Source organism: Excalfactoria chinensis, chromosome 20 (genome assembly GCF_039878825.1).
Source record: "Excalfactoria chinensis isolate bCotChi1 chromosome 20, bCotChi1.hap2, whole genome shotgun sequence".
Lineage (NCBI taxonomy): Eukaryota > Metazoa > Chordata > Aves > Galliformes > Phasianidae > Excalfactoria > Excalfactoria chinensis.
The window spans coordinates 4,067,012-4,081,402 of record NC_092844.1 but is presented as its reverse complement, the minus strand read 5'-3'; the positions used below and the strand labels follow the sequence as shown (position 1 = coordinate 4,081,402).

The following is a 14,391-nucleotide window of genomic DNA, read 5'->3' as shown; positions in this document are numbered from 1 at the left end:
ATCCAAGATGTTTGCAGGCAGCGGGAGCTGCGCCCACGTGTTCTGAGCTGAGAGAGGAAAACAGGGAAATAAAGGAGCAGGGAAAGCGCGGTGCCATCCCGCATCGCCTCCACGGTAGCTGATTTTGCTTGTACTGAGGTTTGTAAAGCTGTTTGTGGCTCATTTCTCCCTCTAAGTCGGAGGGAATGGAAGGGTCAGAGGCACGAGAGGAGAGCACAGGCCACTCCATCGCTCCTTAGGCCTATCCACAGAAGCCTAAATGTACCTAGTTTGAATTTTTCAGGCATTTCTTCAGGCTCGCCCTCCATCCACCTCCAGTAACAGGTTGGATTCTGACAGTACCACCGTATGGATGGGAAAGAATACTGCAAAGTCCACAGGAATAAACCTTGGAAGCCCCCCAGTGCCGCACCGCTCCCCCGGAGGCAGCATCTCTCCTCAAAGCCGCCTATCACAGACCCTGGGGACGATCCCGGCAGGTGCCATACATTCCATTTCCAAATCACCTCCTGCTTTCCTTTCTATGAGGCTTACAGTTGCCCATCCAGATTTCTCGCCGGGCTCCCGAAGTCGCGTTAAGTCCCAGTCCCCATCTCCCACCCCTAGCAACACTGCTCCTGCGTTCGGTTTCACCTGCAGTAATTGGTCCCCAAAGGGCGAGAGGCGGCAGGAGCTCGGGCTGCGTTGCAAGGTGTGGGAATGGAGGAAATTAACACCGGCTCTGGTTTTCCATCCCAGTGAATAATGTGATTACTGAGGAGGGGAGAAGGGCTGAGCCTCACATCAGCTGTCAGGCGGGGTTGAACCTTTTTTTCCCCTTTCTTTTGAAGCAAGCAGATGGGGAGACCATTACGTCCACAGCCTGCCCGACGCAAGCGCACCTCACAGCAGCTTTTGCCGACGAGTTAAAGGAAATGTTTCTTAAGTCATCAGCACCGCCATGTGAAAAATGGCTAAAATTAAAGATCTAGGGAAGAGGAAGGCAGAGCATAACCACAAGTGATGCCGGCATGCCGGAACAGGCGTGCAAAAGGCTTGTCTGAAAGCTGCTATTTTTTCCTGCGGGACAAGGTTCCTTTGGCCAGAAGGTCGCGTGCCGCCGCCCTTCAGTCCCAACACCCCACTGCTGGCAGCACAGACAGACCCGTGCCGGTCGGGGTGCGTCGCCCTCTGCGTATCCAGGCAGGCAGCGCTCAGCTGCGGCTGCGTGGCGTGAATCCAGGGGAAGTGCAAAGGGAAGAGAAACTTCCCTTTCCTTGCAGTTGGCTTGCTAATACCCAGCGGGACAAGGAGAGATTTTCACTGGACCCTACTGGGAACGTGCGGTGCTGTTCGGGGTGATCGAGAGACTCTGAATTTCCTGCTTTACCTTCCAGCTCCAAACAAAGCAATCTCTATGTAAAAGGAGCCTCGCTGCCGGCAAAGCAGCTAGTTCCAACACGTCCCTTTCCCTGCCGGCACCCTCCACGTTGCCCCCACAGAAGGGGCAGGGAGAGCAGTTCCCAGCACACCTGAGTCACCCCGAGCCCGGAGCGGGCAGGAAGGGGTGGCGGCGGCTGGAAAGCTCCCGTGAGTCACCCACCAACAGCCGCACGGAGAGGAACTTGGCAGCAGAGTGCTTTGAGCTCTTACTCCTCCCGTCAGTCTTCTTGTTGAAGGCTGGCCAGGGGGGAGGAAAGGATAGTTACAGCGAAAGCAAATGCAATAAGGAAAAGAAGGAAGAGTGACAGAAAAACCACCTTCTTGCCACCCAGTTTCACGAAATCAGATTTGGGCAGTTCTCTTCAAGCTGTTTGATGGTTCCTAACCGAAGTACTCTTAGTGTGAGCTTTTCTAAACAAGGCCGGTTCCTACCCGCTCCAGCACGAAGCAGTGGTGAAGCAGGTGGAGCATCACGAGCACGGGGTGCTCAGCCTTAATACTGCAGGCCCTGGGTTTGCAGGCTAAACACGAACGTGTGTCTTTGGAACTGATAGGAAGATATCAGCACAGTGAAGAGAGCAGAACTCTGCCATAACCAGGGGTCGTGGCCCAAATTTGCCATTGTTTTTTATTTTGTTTGTATGTATATATGTAAGGGAAGAAAAAGCTCTACAGGAAATGTTCTTCCAGTGATACTTCTAGTTTCCAGGTATCTCTTTACTGCTTTTTGAGTGCTTCATCTGAGATGTCTCGGCTGTGATATTTGTTAATTAGCAAGTATTGAATGGAAAACATGACTGGTGCAATATTAACCTTTCGTAGGTTCAACGTGCTGTTTGACTAGCCCCAGGAACACCAGTTTTCTCACAGTTAATCACTGTACATCTTAAAGCATGGCAGTAAGATATGGGAAAGTTCATTTTACTTAGGACAGGCGAACAGGCTTGGCAACCTGTCAGGGCCCTCCTGTCCTTTTCGTCACCGATTCCACGGCTTTCTGATCGTTTTCCTGCAACGAGGTGCTGTTTTGTAAAAGCTGATTGCACCTTTCAATCAATGAAGCAACCATCTGTTAGGCACGTTTTGCTTGCCGAGTTTTCACCACGTTAGCTGGTGGCAACGTATGAAATGAGTAATAACGCTGATGACGAACGAACCTGCCCAGAGCCATCACTCATCTCGTGGCTTTCCATCCAACGCTTCTTTTGCCGCTTACGGCAAGGTGCCGCAAAGCAACCCAGACACGATTCGACGCCGCAGCACGCAGGATTCCCACTGCAGCACTGGCGGTAAACGGGGTCACCGAGGAGACCGCATCCTTCTCTGGATGCTGTCTGTGCTACACGCTGGGATTATGATGTTGTATCTGTAAAGCAAGAGTCAGGCTGCAAGGCTATTGAAACACCAAGGAATACACAATTTCTCTTGTGCAACCTCACCCGAATCCCCGTGAACTTAAAGGAGCAAACAGATGAAGGTCTCGTGGAGCGTAACTTGTTCTGCTCATACATTTTTCTGCTGCCGGAAGGGTGAAAGCCTTATTTATATCAGACAGAAGACTTTTGCTGGGTTCAACCTCTCCTTTTATCTAACCTGTAGCTTATCGACAGAAACAAAAGGAGGCTCCAGATGACAGATGAGCTAATCAGCAGCGCAGAGCTGCGGGAGAATGCTTTATTCTATCAATCATTGAAGGCATGACCGATGAGGGCTCGGTGCAGTTGAATGTGCTGTCCTTTTTTAATAGGTCTGTTATTGAATCTTAGTATGAGTGTAGCCCAAGGAGCCGGGTCAGCAGCTTGGATGCAGGGTGGCAAGATCCCAATGGCGGCCCTAAGTCCGCTCGGGTGACATCTGCCTACAGGCGCTGTTGTTTCTTTGTCTCTGGGGGAATCAGAAGAGTAAAAAGTTTGTTGAAAACAAAGTTTGTTAAAGGCAAAGGAAGGATGGGAGTTCGAGATGCCACGTGGCATGGCTGATCCAACTCTTCTGGTAGGGACACGGCGGTCCGAGGTTGGACGGGGCCACGTCGTTTGTATCCACAGCATTTATATGAGCGTGAATTTGGAGCAGCAGCTGCTTCTCCAGCGGCCTTGAATTCTTTTAAAGAGAAACCCGCTCCAGTCAGTGCCTGAAATAAGGGCTTAGAGGATGGTATTCCTCCAAGCACTTCGAGAGCTGCCTAGATAAGGGAAGGTGGGGGGAAGGAGAAAGGAAAGAGACCACAGGAGGAGAAGGAGATGCTAAATTTCATTTAGCACTGATATTTGTGCCTTTTTTTCTTGCAGATACCGGATCGGTCTGCGGCTGAGTTTAGAGCATAATGTTGCAAAACATATCTCGGAACACCTGATTTTTTTCCTTATAGAACCTGTGATTTCAGCAGAGGCTGGAAAGCGACACGCCTTTGAGGACGGCGGCCCCAAGGCAGAACATCGTTATGGCACGCGCTTAGGAACCAAACTCTGCTTCAGATAAATGGACATAAACTCCGAAATGCGTTCCAATCCGGCAGAGGGGCTTTGATCGCTTCTACAAATGGAAATCCAGTTTCTAAATCACTCGGACACTTGAAAATTAGACCGGAGCACGATCGTGATTGATGGCGATGTTTTCAGCTCGCCGATTCAAATGGCTACTCTAGATGAAAAAGGAATTTCAGCTTGCGGAAAACGGGAGGGAAGAGTTCGGAGAAAAGGGCCATAAAACAAATTAACGCGGGGCCTCCGGGCATCGGCTCAAAACATTTCATTCCTTAGAGATGAGGTACCTCCGGGGAAACAGAAGCAGCAAAACAAATGACAAATGGAAGCCGAGGGATGCAAACTATGAAACAAAAAGCCGTACGAAGTTAGGCGACACTTAAGGGCTGAGATTGGTTTCGTACGTTATCCTTAAAGAAGCCCATTGAAGCACTCCTATCGGAAGGAAGTACTTATAACCCGCTTGAGGAATATAAGCTCTCCTCGTGCCTTTATACTGAGCTTTGTAGGGCACTCGATTTGCTTCTTCTCTCTTCCTTTCACAGATGACCGTAACAACTCGATTTGCCACCCGCGTCCCCTCGGGGAGCATTCGAATTGTTTCCACGGCCGATTACATTTCTTTGGAGCCCTTTTCAGGATTTGTTCCATTGCATTCAGGCTGTTTTCCAGAGATATTTTCATATTCAAACAGATGTTGCCGCCTTCGTGCCTTCGTTTGCAAATATAAATCAGAGCTGTGGCAAATCGAGGGAGGAAGCCGTGATCGGAGCCGTACCATTCAAATCACTTTTTGGTTATGAAATGCCTATCGCCGAGCCTAGATCAGCTCCGACGGAAGCCGTCGGTATTCAGGTGGCCTTTCTTCCTCATTTTGTCTTTGTTTCAGAGACACCTGACAGGATATTAATGGGTAGATATGCAAAACGTACCCTTATTTTCAACGTTAATCATCAGAGCTGCCGATGTATTTTTGTTCAACGACTTCTCAAAGCAGAGCTAGAGAAATGTGTTCGGGGGAAGATAAGCGAAGCGCATGACATTTTTGGCCTTCCGTTGAAGGCAGAAGTTAATCTCCTCGCCCCCCGAGTTCATGACGGGCCAAATGCACTTTGAAAGCAAGGAGTTAAATACCGCAGAGCGCCGGGGCCGCACCGCATCCCCTGCAGACATTTCCCTTGGCATTTATGGCCCCGCCATACAGAGGGGTTTCGGTTCTGTTCTGTTTTCCTCCCAGCACCCAAAGGAAAGCCTCCCTCTGCCGCTAACGCTATCGAGTCCAAAAGGGAAGAAGCCCATCCGTGTTCAGCATCCTCACCACCTGCTAGCAAGACCCAGCCTTGCCACGCGTTCCCCCTTCAGCTTCACTCCAAAGCCCTTCACTTCTGTTCTGTGGACCCCGGCCGCACGTGGGTCAGCCGTAGGTTCCTCTGCCCTTTCCCCCCACGCCAACACAGTTTCCTACTGCTCCGCTTCGGTCTTTGGAGGACCGTCACGGCTCGGACGCGGAAGAATAGTTGCCCCACTTTGCTCAGGCTTTGCGGGTCCCGACCCAACTTCCACCGGCACGTTGCCACCGACGGATTCCAAAGGTTTGACGCAACGGCACTGCAGGAACAAAAATAACCCAACATCTGGCCCCGTTCTGAGCACACACACGGGAAGGTAAACCTCGGCGAGCCAGGTGCCGTTAACTCCGCTGCTGTGACCGCTGCTTGATAACCAACGCAGCAGAAGATACATAACCTCCAGCTCCCACCTACTCCTTTAGCATCGTGGCTGGAAAGCATGCAGACCAGAGAATCTCAGAAGGGATCGGGAAGAGAGGGACGGAGCCCACGCCCTGGCAAGCGGCTCGGGTCTGCTGGGCGATCTCCATTCACAGCAGCTCAGGAGTTAACCGACCGCCGGCGCCCGCACCTTCTATTTGCCTTGGATTTGCACCAAGCTTGAGTCATCACGTTCAAACAGCGGGGAGGGAGCGGGGGGGGGGAAAGAGCTTCGTTTTCCAAGAAGGGCATTCCCATACCAGGGCACTTTTAAGTTCTTACCAGGAAAAGGAGCCCGTTTGAAACAAGGGGAAAAAAAGGATCTGCTCAGGTCTATACGTAATCACAAACAACTCGGCTGCAGTGGTGTCCGAACGAAGCAGGACCTCCGGTTACGTCGGGTCACCTCTGCCTTTTCAGAAAGATTTAGTGGGGCCACAGCAAAACTAACCTTGTGCCATAGGTGGGACCGAGGGCTTTTATAGTAGCAGACTATCAAAGGAACGTAAGGAATGCGGGGTGTAAGCAGATCGGATCTTTTTCCCCCTTCTCGTAGAAAGGCCTAGGTTTCTTCCCTTTCCTCCGAGGCTTGAGAAATTTAAATGCGATCCCGAAGCATGCGTGTTATTCAAATACACTCCGTCCCCAGCCCGGGATTCCAAACCAACAATTCACAGGTTTTTCCTGTTTAATCAGGGGTTGCGCAGGAACTCGGCGGAGCCTTGGAACCGGATCCGCTGGCCGTTTGGGTCGAGCCGGAGCGAAGTCGACCCGCGGCACATTAACCCCTCACTTTGCTACGTCACCCGTTTGGAAGCGTCGGTCCTACAATTACCGACTCTACCCACTGGCTGTGACTCTGCAGAATGGATTTCTTACCCCAGACCCACACCCACACGTAGGGACCGTCCATGCTCAGTGAAGGTAGAAGGCCGATCCTGGGGCCGAGCGGGGCCCGAAGGTCAGCGTGAGGCTCGGGTGGGAGCGGCGATGGAGCATCAGGACTGGGAAGAGCGGAAGGAGGTAGATGCTGGGGGAGTAAGTCTGACAGGAGTTTTGACCCACCAAGGAAGGTCATAAGCACCGATGAGTAAGCATATTAACAGAAACCTGTGGAATTCTAATGGCACTAAAACAGCATTAGTGGGGAGAGGCGCGTGGATCCTCCGCGTCCCCTGCTCTCGCTCCAGGAAGTGTTTAAGCCGACGGTTCCTGAAAGCCTGCACGAATGTGACTCCCATTCTTGTTTACATACCCTGCCCACACCTTTGTAACAGCGAGGTCACACACAGTCTCTCGATCCCTGTTCTTAACACGAGCACCCCACAGAAGAATTACTGTAATTTTTAAGGTTCCCAAACTCCCTGGCAGAACGTGTGTTCTGACCCCGAGACCTTTAGACCTCGGATGCCATCAACACGTCCCAAATAAGGGAATTGAACAGTACCAATTCTAATGCTTTTCTTTCCACTTTCATCCTGGTTTCCAGTTGCTTTGTTAGGGTTCTGTTAAGCTGACGGCAAGTTCCGCGGCGTTACCTTTCGTAACGCAGCCCTCCCTCTTCTCCCAGCACACCTGTCACAGTCGTGTGACCCGGAAGGGTCCGAAATAGGCCTAATATAACCTTTTTGTGTTCACATCGCCCCAAACGCTTGCCACGGTGTCAGAGGGGCCATATTCTTTTCGACGACCCTATTTGAAGTTGTTTGCCCCCCATTGCCCCACTGCAGCAATCATCTGAATGTGCAGCACCGTGCCTGGCTTCACTAGGAGTTCATTTCCTTCCTGTATATCACTCCCCTCCCCTACAGCTGTCGGACACTCACACGCGTACGAAAGCATCCCATAAAACAAGAGGAGAGCCTTTTCACTTTCAGACTGCACGTACTCCCACAGCTCAACCTGCGTGTGAGTTTTCCATCTCATCTCAGAACAGCACCCCTTCGTACAGCCCCTTTTTCTCACCGCACGCTCAACAGAACACACAGACTTTACATTAGCCTTCTTTTGCTGAGAGAGTCAGAGCGTATCCGTCCCGCAGAGACGGAGATCTCCCCACTCGGCCGCCAGCAGAGCTGGAAGCAGCAGTAGGGGGTTCACGTCAGCAGGTCCATCCTCTGGCTGCCAGAGGATGATCTTGGACCGCAGACCCTAATGTTTTGAAAGAAGCAGAAAATAAATGCTTGTCCTTTTTTTCCTCTGGCAATTTATCTCCTGCTTCTCGAGCGACAGTACCGCTGTCTTAGCACTCGGGAAGGTGGGAAGTCACCTGCAGCCACAGCTTTTAACGCGCAAAGGGCAGCAACGGGAGCCACCCCGCTACCGCTCAGCCTTATTTCAAATGACCGCAGCGCCTTTTGTTCCTCAACCGTTTGCCAAGCACCCTCAGAACATCGCCGAGCGCAGCTATCGCTATCCCTTGAGAAAGCCCTTCCTTAAGAAAAGATAAAGTCAATCACTTACTCGCTCTCTCCTACCGTTCCCATCTATGAAACACACACACACAAAAACAACAACCCCAAAAGCAACTCCTGGGTTCGTTTGGCCTCATTCACGTTAAGTAAAATAAAAGTCAGGGTAAACACCGGCCCCGAGTTCACCCAATACCTTTCGAAGCTCGGGGAGAACAGGGCGGAAGAGGAGCACCCCGGAGGAATCTAAAAAGAGCGGATTTATTCCAAGCGCTTCTCAGAGCTGTTATCTCCGCCTCGGCTAAGCGGAATGCCGGTGAAAATCTTTGCCTGGTACAGTGCGGAGCCTCTGGTTCACAGGCCAGGAATTCTGCGCTGAATAATTTTTAACTTCGGGTCCGGGAGGAAAAACAGAGCGCGGCACATTCTGCCCGCTTGAGTAGGCTTTGTCTATGTATCGCACGGAAGCAGGGCTCCTAATTTTGCGGGGGAGGCGGGGGGACGGGGACGGGCGCGCGGCTACCCGGGGTGGGGGGCTCAGGGGGACGGGGGCACTGCAAAGCCGGGGGGCTTTTCACGGGGAACGAAAGGGCCGAGAGGCAGCCTCGCAAGAACCGCAGATCCATCTAACCCACGGTTAGTAATTTTAACGAACCACGTTGTTGTCTGCGTTGTGTTCCCTTGCTAAGGGGCCGGCTGAAATGGGGGACGCCTCGAGAAACAGGAGAGGCTGCCTGAAGCCATAGAGGTAGCAAAAGGCTGCGTCCCGAACCTAGCTGTCACATACATCTCTAGGATATACAAACGACCATGCGTGTGGTTGTCACACAGGTGCCTTCACCGGCAGCAAAAGCAAAAAAGCAAGATTTGAGAGGAAGGGAAACCCCACCGAACCATACAGGTGGATGATGACGGGGCAGGTCTGGAAAGGGAGCAGCGAGGAACGCATTCAACACCATTTACACAGGGTTTGTGTGTGCGTGTCTTTATTGATGCGTGACTTGAAAGACTCTCTCGGCACACGCACAGGTAAAGGCTCCCCACCAGCGACGCCCTCCTCGCCAAACGCGTGCAAATCCTCCCTATCGCCTCGAGAGAAACCTTTCCTCGGACCCCCCTCCGTCACCGACAAGCCTCCCAGGGTCGTGTTTGTACAACACGGCCGCTTTTAAAGCAAACAGACACCATCAAACCGTGGCAGCTATCCCATATTGAGATGCATCAATAAAATGTGATTTATAGCATTGTCACTGGAACGTTTTGTCCTTATCGGGCTGGAGATAAGATAGGAGGCATTGAGAAAGGCTCGTTAAAGCGTAGTCTGGCAGCCAGCACAGTAACGAACTTGCTTTTCAAAGCTTATTAGCAAAGAAGCAACCGGTATAAAGGAACAGCTCGCAGGAGGGGGCGTGCCGGGAGAACGAGGGCCGCGGTGACGCCATCACTTCTACCTTTGAGAAGCCCACTTGTGTTACGAGTGTGATTTATTCCAGAGCTCCCGTGTGTACGAAGAGCTCGCCGGGCTCCTCCCGTCCGTATGTTTTTTCTGGTTCAAAGTGTAATGGGAGGATGTTAGGAGTTTTTCCTCCTCTAGGAGAGCCCCGAAGCGGCGCTCGTTTGTCAGGGGGAGGTTTGCGGGGCAGAAAAGCCGGGCTCGAAGGCGGACCCGGCGATATTGATAGCGAAGGCCTCACGCAAAGTAGTACTAAACCATGTGGGGCCGGTAGCCGGGCGAGCTCTGTGAGTAGAGTGTTTCGCGGCACGCAGCCTCACAGTCCTCAGCGTGCAAAGCTTTCGGCCTCCGAGCCCCTCCGGAACCAACAGAAGGCTGAGTGACGTCCTTCAGGTTCGGGACGTCCCCTCCTAAGCTGCTTCGCTTTTATCCCCGCGCCCTCTGACTTCCGCCCCCTGCCCTTTCCCCTGCCTCGACGAGGCTGTCCTTATCGTCCTCTTCCTATTTTTGAGCGTGTGTTAAGATAAGGCAAACAGATAAACGATCTCTCCCACAGAGATTAACTCGCATAATCAGAACGTTTACTCCAATTAGAGCACAAAAGGCCTGAGTTTCTCCATCCCCTTTAACTGCATCAAGTCAATATTTGCCCGGCCGTAGCTCCCACTAGCCGGGCGGCGGAGACGGACACGGCAGGCATCGGGAAGCAGATCACTTTTCATTGCGTGTTCATTTAAAAGCGGCCTGCCAATGGACAGGCATCACAGAGGTCATCAGGAGAGAAATGACGGCACAGGGTGCCGGTGACCCGAGCACACGGGGAATTCCCCAGCCGGAAACGTTAAGCACCAAGGCCAGGAGTCTTCGAGGAAGGCACCTGCCCATACGTAGGGATGGCGGCAATGTGGCACCCAATGCCCCGAGCGTGAGATGCGTTTTACACCCGCAGCTCCCCTTTCTCGTTCCCAACCCCCCCCCCCCCGTGCCACGGCCGCCCGTCTACCCCATTGGCCTCCCGTGTCTCTCTATTTATCCACCGAGGATCAAACAAGCACAGCTGTCAGCGGAGCTCTTACGACCAGCTTTCCCCATCCCACCGGTCTGGGGTCAACAAAGCCCCCACTTTCAAGGAGAATGGAGGAGGAAGAGCTGCTTTCTGTTATTGCTATCATTTAAAGGGGCAGTCCTTCTTCCAAGAAGCAATGCATAGGCGAACCTTTTCAGGGCAAGGCGGTCGTATGGCCAAAGCCATCCCAAGTGTTGGGTCTGTAGGAGGGCACTCCATTAAGGAGAAAGAGGAACAGCCGGCGGATCCGGAACAAAACCCCACAGCTGGAGCGTGGCGAACGTTTGCTGACACCTGGCGGCGAGGTCCTCGGGGCAACCCGGCACCTGGAGAACGGAGGCACCTGTAGGGGGTTCTTACGGGCAACTTCTGCAGAGAGATGGGGTATAGAGAAATGCCACAGCTGCAAATACGGAGTTCAGTACTGATACAGAAAGCGGCTTTGGGAGAAGCAATGCACGTGCCTGGGAAAAGGAGGCAGAGCCAAAGAAAGCATCCCTTTTGAGGCTTTAAAGTCCATTTGATGTCTGCTTGCAAATAGGAGGAATCATTATGAAGGTATGCGAAGCGATTAGCAAACATCCCCATCTATTAGGCATAAAATGAAATAAACAGACCAAAATAGGCGTCAGAATGGCTCCCTTTGCTCCTTTATGTTATTTGAGCTCATCATTTGCAGAAACTCCATCTCGGCTCTTTAAATGAGCATACGGTGGGGAAACAACAGGGAAGGGCGAAACGTTTCCGCCCGGCTTCGGGAGCGGAGCGAGGCTTCGCACGATCAGAGCGGGGATGTTTTGGAACGTAAACACAGTAATTAAGGCACTCATCCTAATTGCAGGCAGTTAATTGTGCCGTGTACGGCATAATTGAGGCACCCTAAGCACCTCATTGTTGCAAATCCTTAGCGTGTTGTTTAAGCCGACTTTGGGGATCCTCTACGTCAGTGCTGTCTTTTCCTCTTCGCTCAAGTTTTTGGTATTAGGATCAGGCCCCAAATCTGTGGCGTCTTACGGCAAAATGTGTTAATGTGAATACACGTGCAACCTCTAGGGGATGCTAGGACCGTGCAGAAGATCGGTCCAGCCACTTTGTGCCGGGGGGAAGGGGAGCACCGTCACGGAGCCCTCCCGCTCCCCGTCCAAGCTGGGTTCCACCAGGCGAAGGTACGGGACCGGAGGTGCCGGTTAGCAGAGAATCTAATTAGCTCCCGTTTGCTGCTTTCAGAGAGGAGAGTTTGAGCATTGTTTGTAAACTCATTTGAAGGAATCACACTTAATTTGCAGTGATGGATGTATTTAATAGCTTTGTTCTGACATCTACAAAGAGCAGAGCAGCAGAGGGGCTTTGACGATCCCTCTCTTTCTGACAGCTCACAGAGAGAGGAACGCATACAGTAATAGAGGGGCATATCGGAGCCAGGCCATCCCCAGGCCGGCCCTAACGAGGCTCCCAGGTGCAACGGGGCCAGGCCCCCCCAGCACAGCTGCACCTCATCCGCAGCCTGGGGCAGGGCTTGCCCTTAACGCCTTATAAACCCCCCACTGGAGCTTGCCGGGAGCCTGGGAGGGCTCCTGGGAGCTCGTTGGGCTCATTCGGTGGCTGCTCCAGCACGCTGCAGGACTGCCACGCTGCTCTCTCTCTGTTTGGGGTAAGTGCTGGGCTTTTTTGGGCTCTGCTTTCTGCCGGGCTCCTCTGCTCTTTTGGAGTCTGCGTGGGGTCACGCTGCTGGGCTTTGACCTTGTTTTTCTTCTTTTTGCAGGTGGCGTGGGGTTGCTGTTGCTGGGAAGTTTTTGCTGCCACGCTCTTCCCCTGCTTGCTTCGGATCCAGCACTGCTGCTGGGTTGATTCTGCTGCTTTTAGAGCCTGTGCAGAGCAGCTCTCACCGTGCCCTTTTTGGGGCTATTTGAGGGCAGTTTTCAGGCATCGCAGCAATGGAGGTGAGCAAGAGGGAACCGTGTCCCTCATCCTGGTGTTGGTGGGGCCTGGGGGTAGAAGCATTGCACTGGGCTGCTTTCGGGAAAGGAAATGCTGGAGGTATCCATTTAATTGTGTTTGTTCTCTCTCTTGTTTTGTTAGTTCTGGCAGGGTAAGAGTTCCAGCATGGGTCAGCCCACAGCACAGGGCAGCCGTGGCAGCAATGGGAGCGCAGAGGTGAGTTATTTAATTCCCCAGAGCCAGGCGCTCCTTGCTTTTGCAGCAGGACAATCCCTCTGCTTTTTTTTGGGGGGTCAGCGTGGTGTTGCTGCTGGGCTCTCAGTCTTAATTTTCTGGGGTGTTTCAACAGGGCTGCCCCCCCCAGTGCCGTTCACAACCCTGGGTGTGCCCACAGCCCCTTCTGGTTGCAGGGGAAGCAGGATGGGACCACGGGTCCCCCACCTGCGGCTCTGTAGGTGCTTGGGGGTAAAGAGCGACACCAAGGGAAGTGAAGGTGAAAGCAGTGACTGAGGTGCACGTGCTTGATTTGGCTTGATTTGCCTTTTCATTTTCAGTCTTTTGCAGGTGGTTTGCAGCAGAGATCGGCCTGAAGCTGTGAGGTTCCCTCAGTATTGGGAGGGCAGAGGCGAGCGCTGTGTTGTGGTGGTGTGAGCGTGTAGATTTTTTGTTTTGTTTTTATCCCAGGATTGTAGGTGTCGGACGGGTCCTCTGGAGACCGTGAAGCCTGACCCCTCTGCCAAGGCTTTTGTCACAGAAGGAATGCAGTAGCGCAGGTGAGGCCAGACCAGGGCGGAGGTGAAGGGGAGGATCCCCTCCTCGGACCTGCTGGCTAATTCTTTTTCAATACCCATTTCCATGCCCTGCAAGATCCTGTTGGCTATTTCAGCCCCTTTAATAGCTATTAATGTGGTTTGTCCTTATCCTAGTGGTTATTTGTTTTCAGGTTGCCCAGCTCTCCATCCCATCGTGGTCTTGCCACACGGCAGCGCAGCATTCTCATCTACCAGCTGCTCTCGTTAGCGTTGCATCACAGGTGCTCTTGCCGAGGGTGGGAGCTGCCCCTCATCAAGGTCACCGATGAAGATTAAGAACTGAATGAGGTGGGGCCCGTTACGGACAGGCAGAGCTCTGCAGCCGGGCTCGGTGCTGCCGGTCGGGCCGCCCTCAGCTCAACTGTGTGCCTTCATATGCGGGGTACTGCAGGAGGAATTGTGCAGGGTTTTTGATACAAGGTAAATGGCATCTGGTGCTTTTCCCCTCAATGTATGTAGCCGTTGATGGTGTCACAGGAGGTTACGAGGGTGTCAGAGCACGCCTTAGCCTCGGCGAGCGTACGGCGAGCGCTTCAATAACCTTTTTGTCTTTCAGCGTCGTCGCGCCGATCCGAACGCAGCCGATCGTCGGAGGAGCGACGCGGAGCGAAGCGAGCGTCTTTTCCGGGCCGCGGGCGCCACCCTCCGGGCGGAGACGGGGGTCGAGGGGCTTCCCTCTGCGGGGCGACCCCCGGTCGTCGTTTCTCCCCAGATCCCGATACGGTCCGTGTGGAGGATGAAGGCCGGCAGCCGTGGTTCTCACCCCTCGTTTGGGAGGTGGAGCGTCAGCTGTGATGTAGCAGGAGGTAGCTGAGCATGCATTGATTTGATGGTGAGGTGAGAGGATGTGATAGCTAGGGTTGAGGTTTATGTGATGCAGAGTGTCGGTGGAGGGGAGCCCCAGCTCCCCAGAGTCGGTATGGCATGACGTTGAGTTCTTTGTTTTCCTCGCAGCTCCTGATATGACCAGCAGCTCCTGTGACTGGCATCAGTCCTGCAAGGTGGACCCCGCATCTTGACGGCTGTGGAGCGGTGGA

General features: G+C 53.0%; 1 long non-coding RNA gene across 1 annotated transcript; it reads left to right on the top strand.

Moving 5' to 3' along the window:
- Window positions 1-12,649: 12,649 nt before the first annotated feature.
- On the top strand, window positions 12,650-13,318 carry LOC140261090 (uncharacterized). The gene is made up of 3 exons (XR_011905667.1): window positions 12,650-12,758; window positions 13,097-13,136; window positions 13,227-13,318. It is a non-coding gene; the product is annotated as an uncharacterized lncRNA (long non-coding RNA).
- Window positions 13,319-14,391: the final 1,073 nt, after the last annotated feature.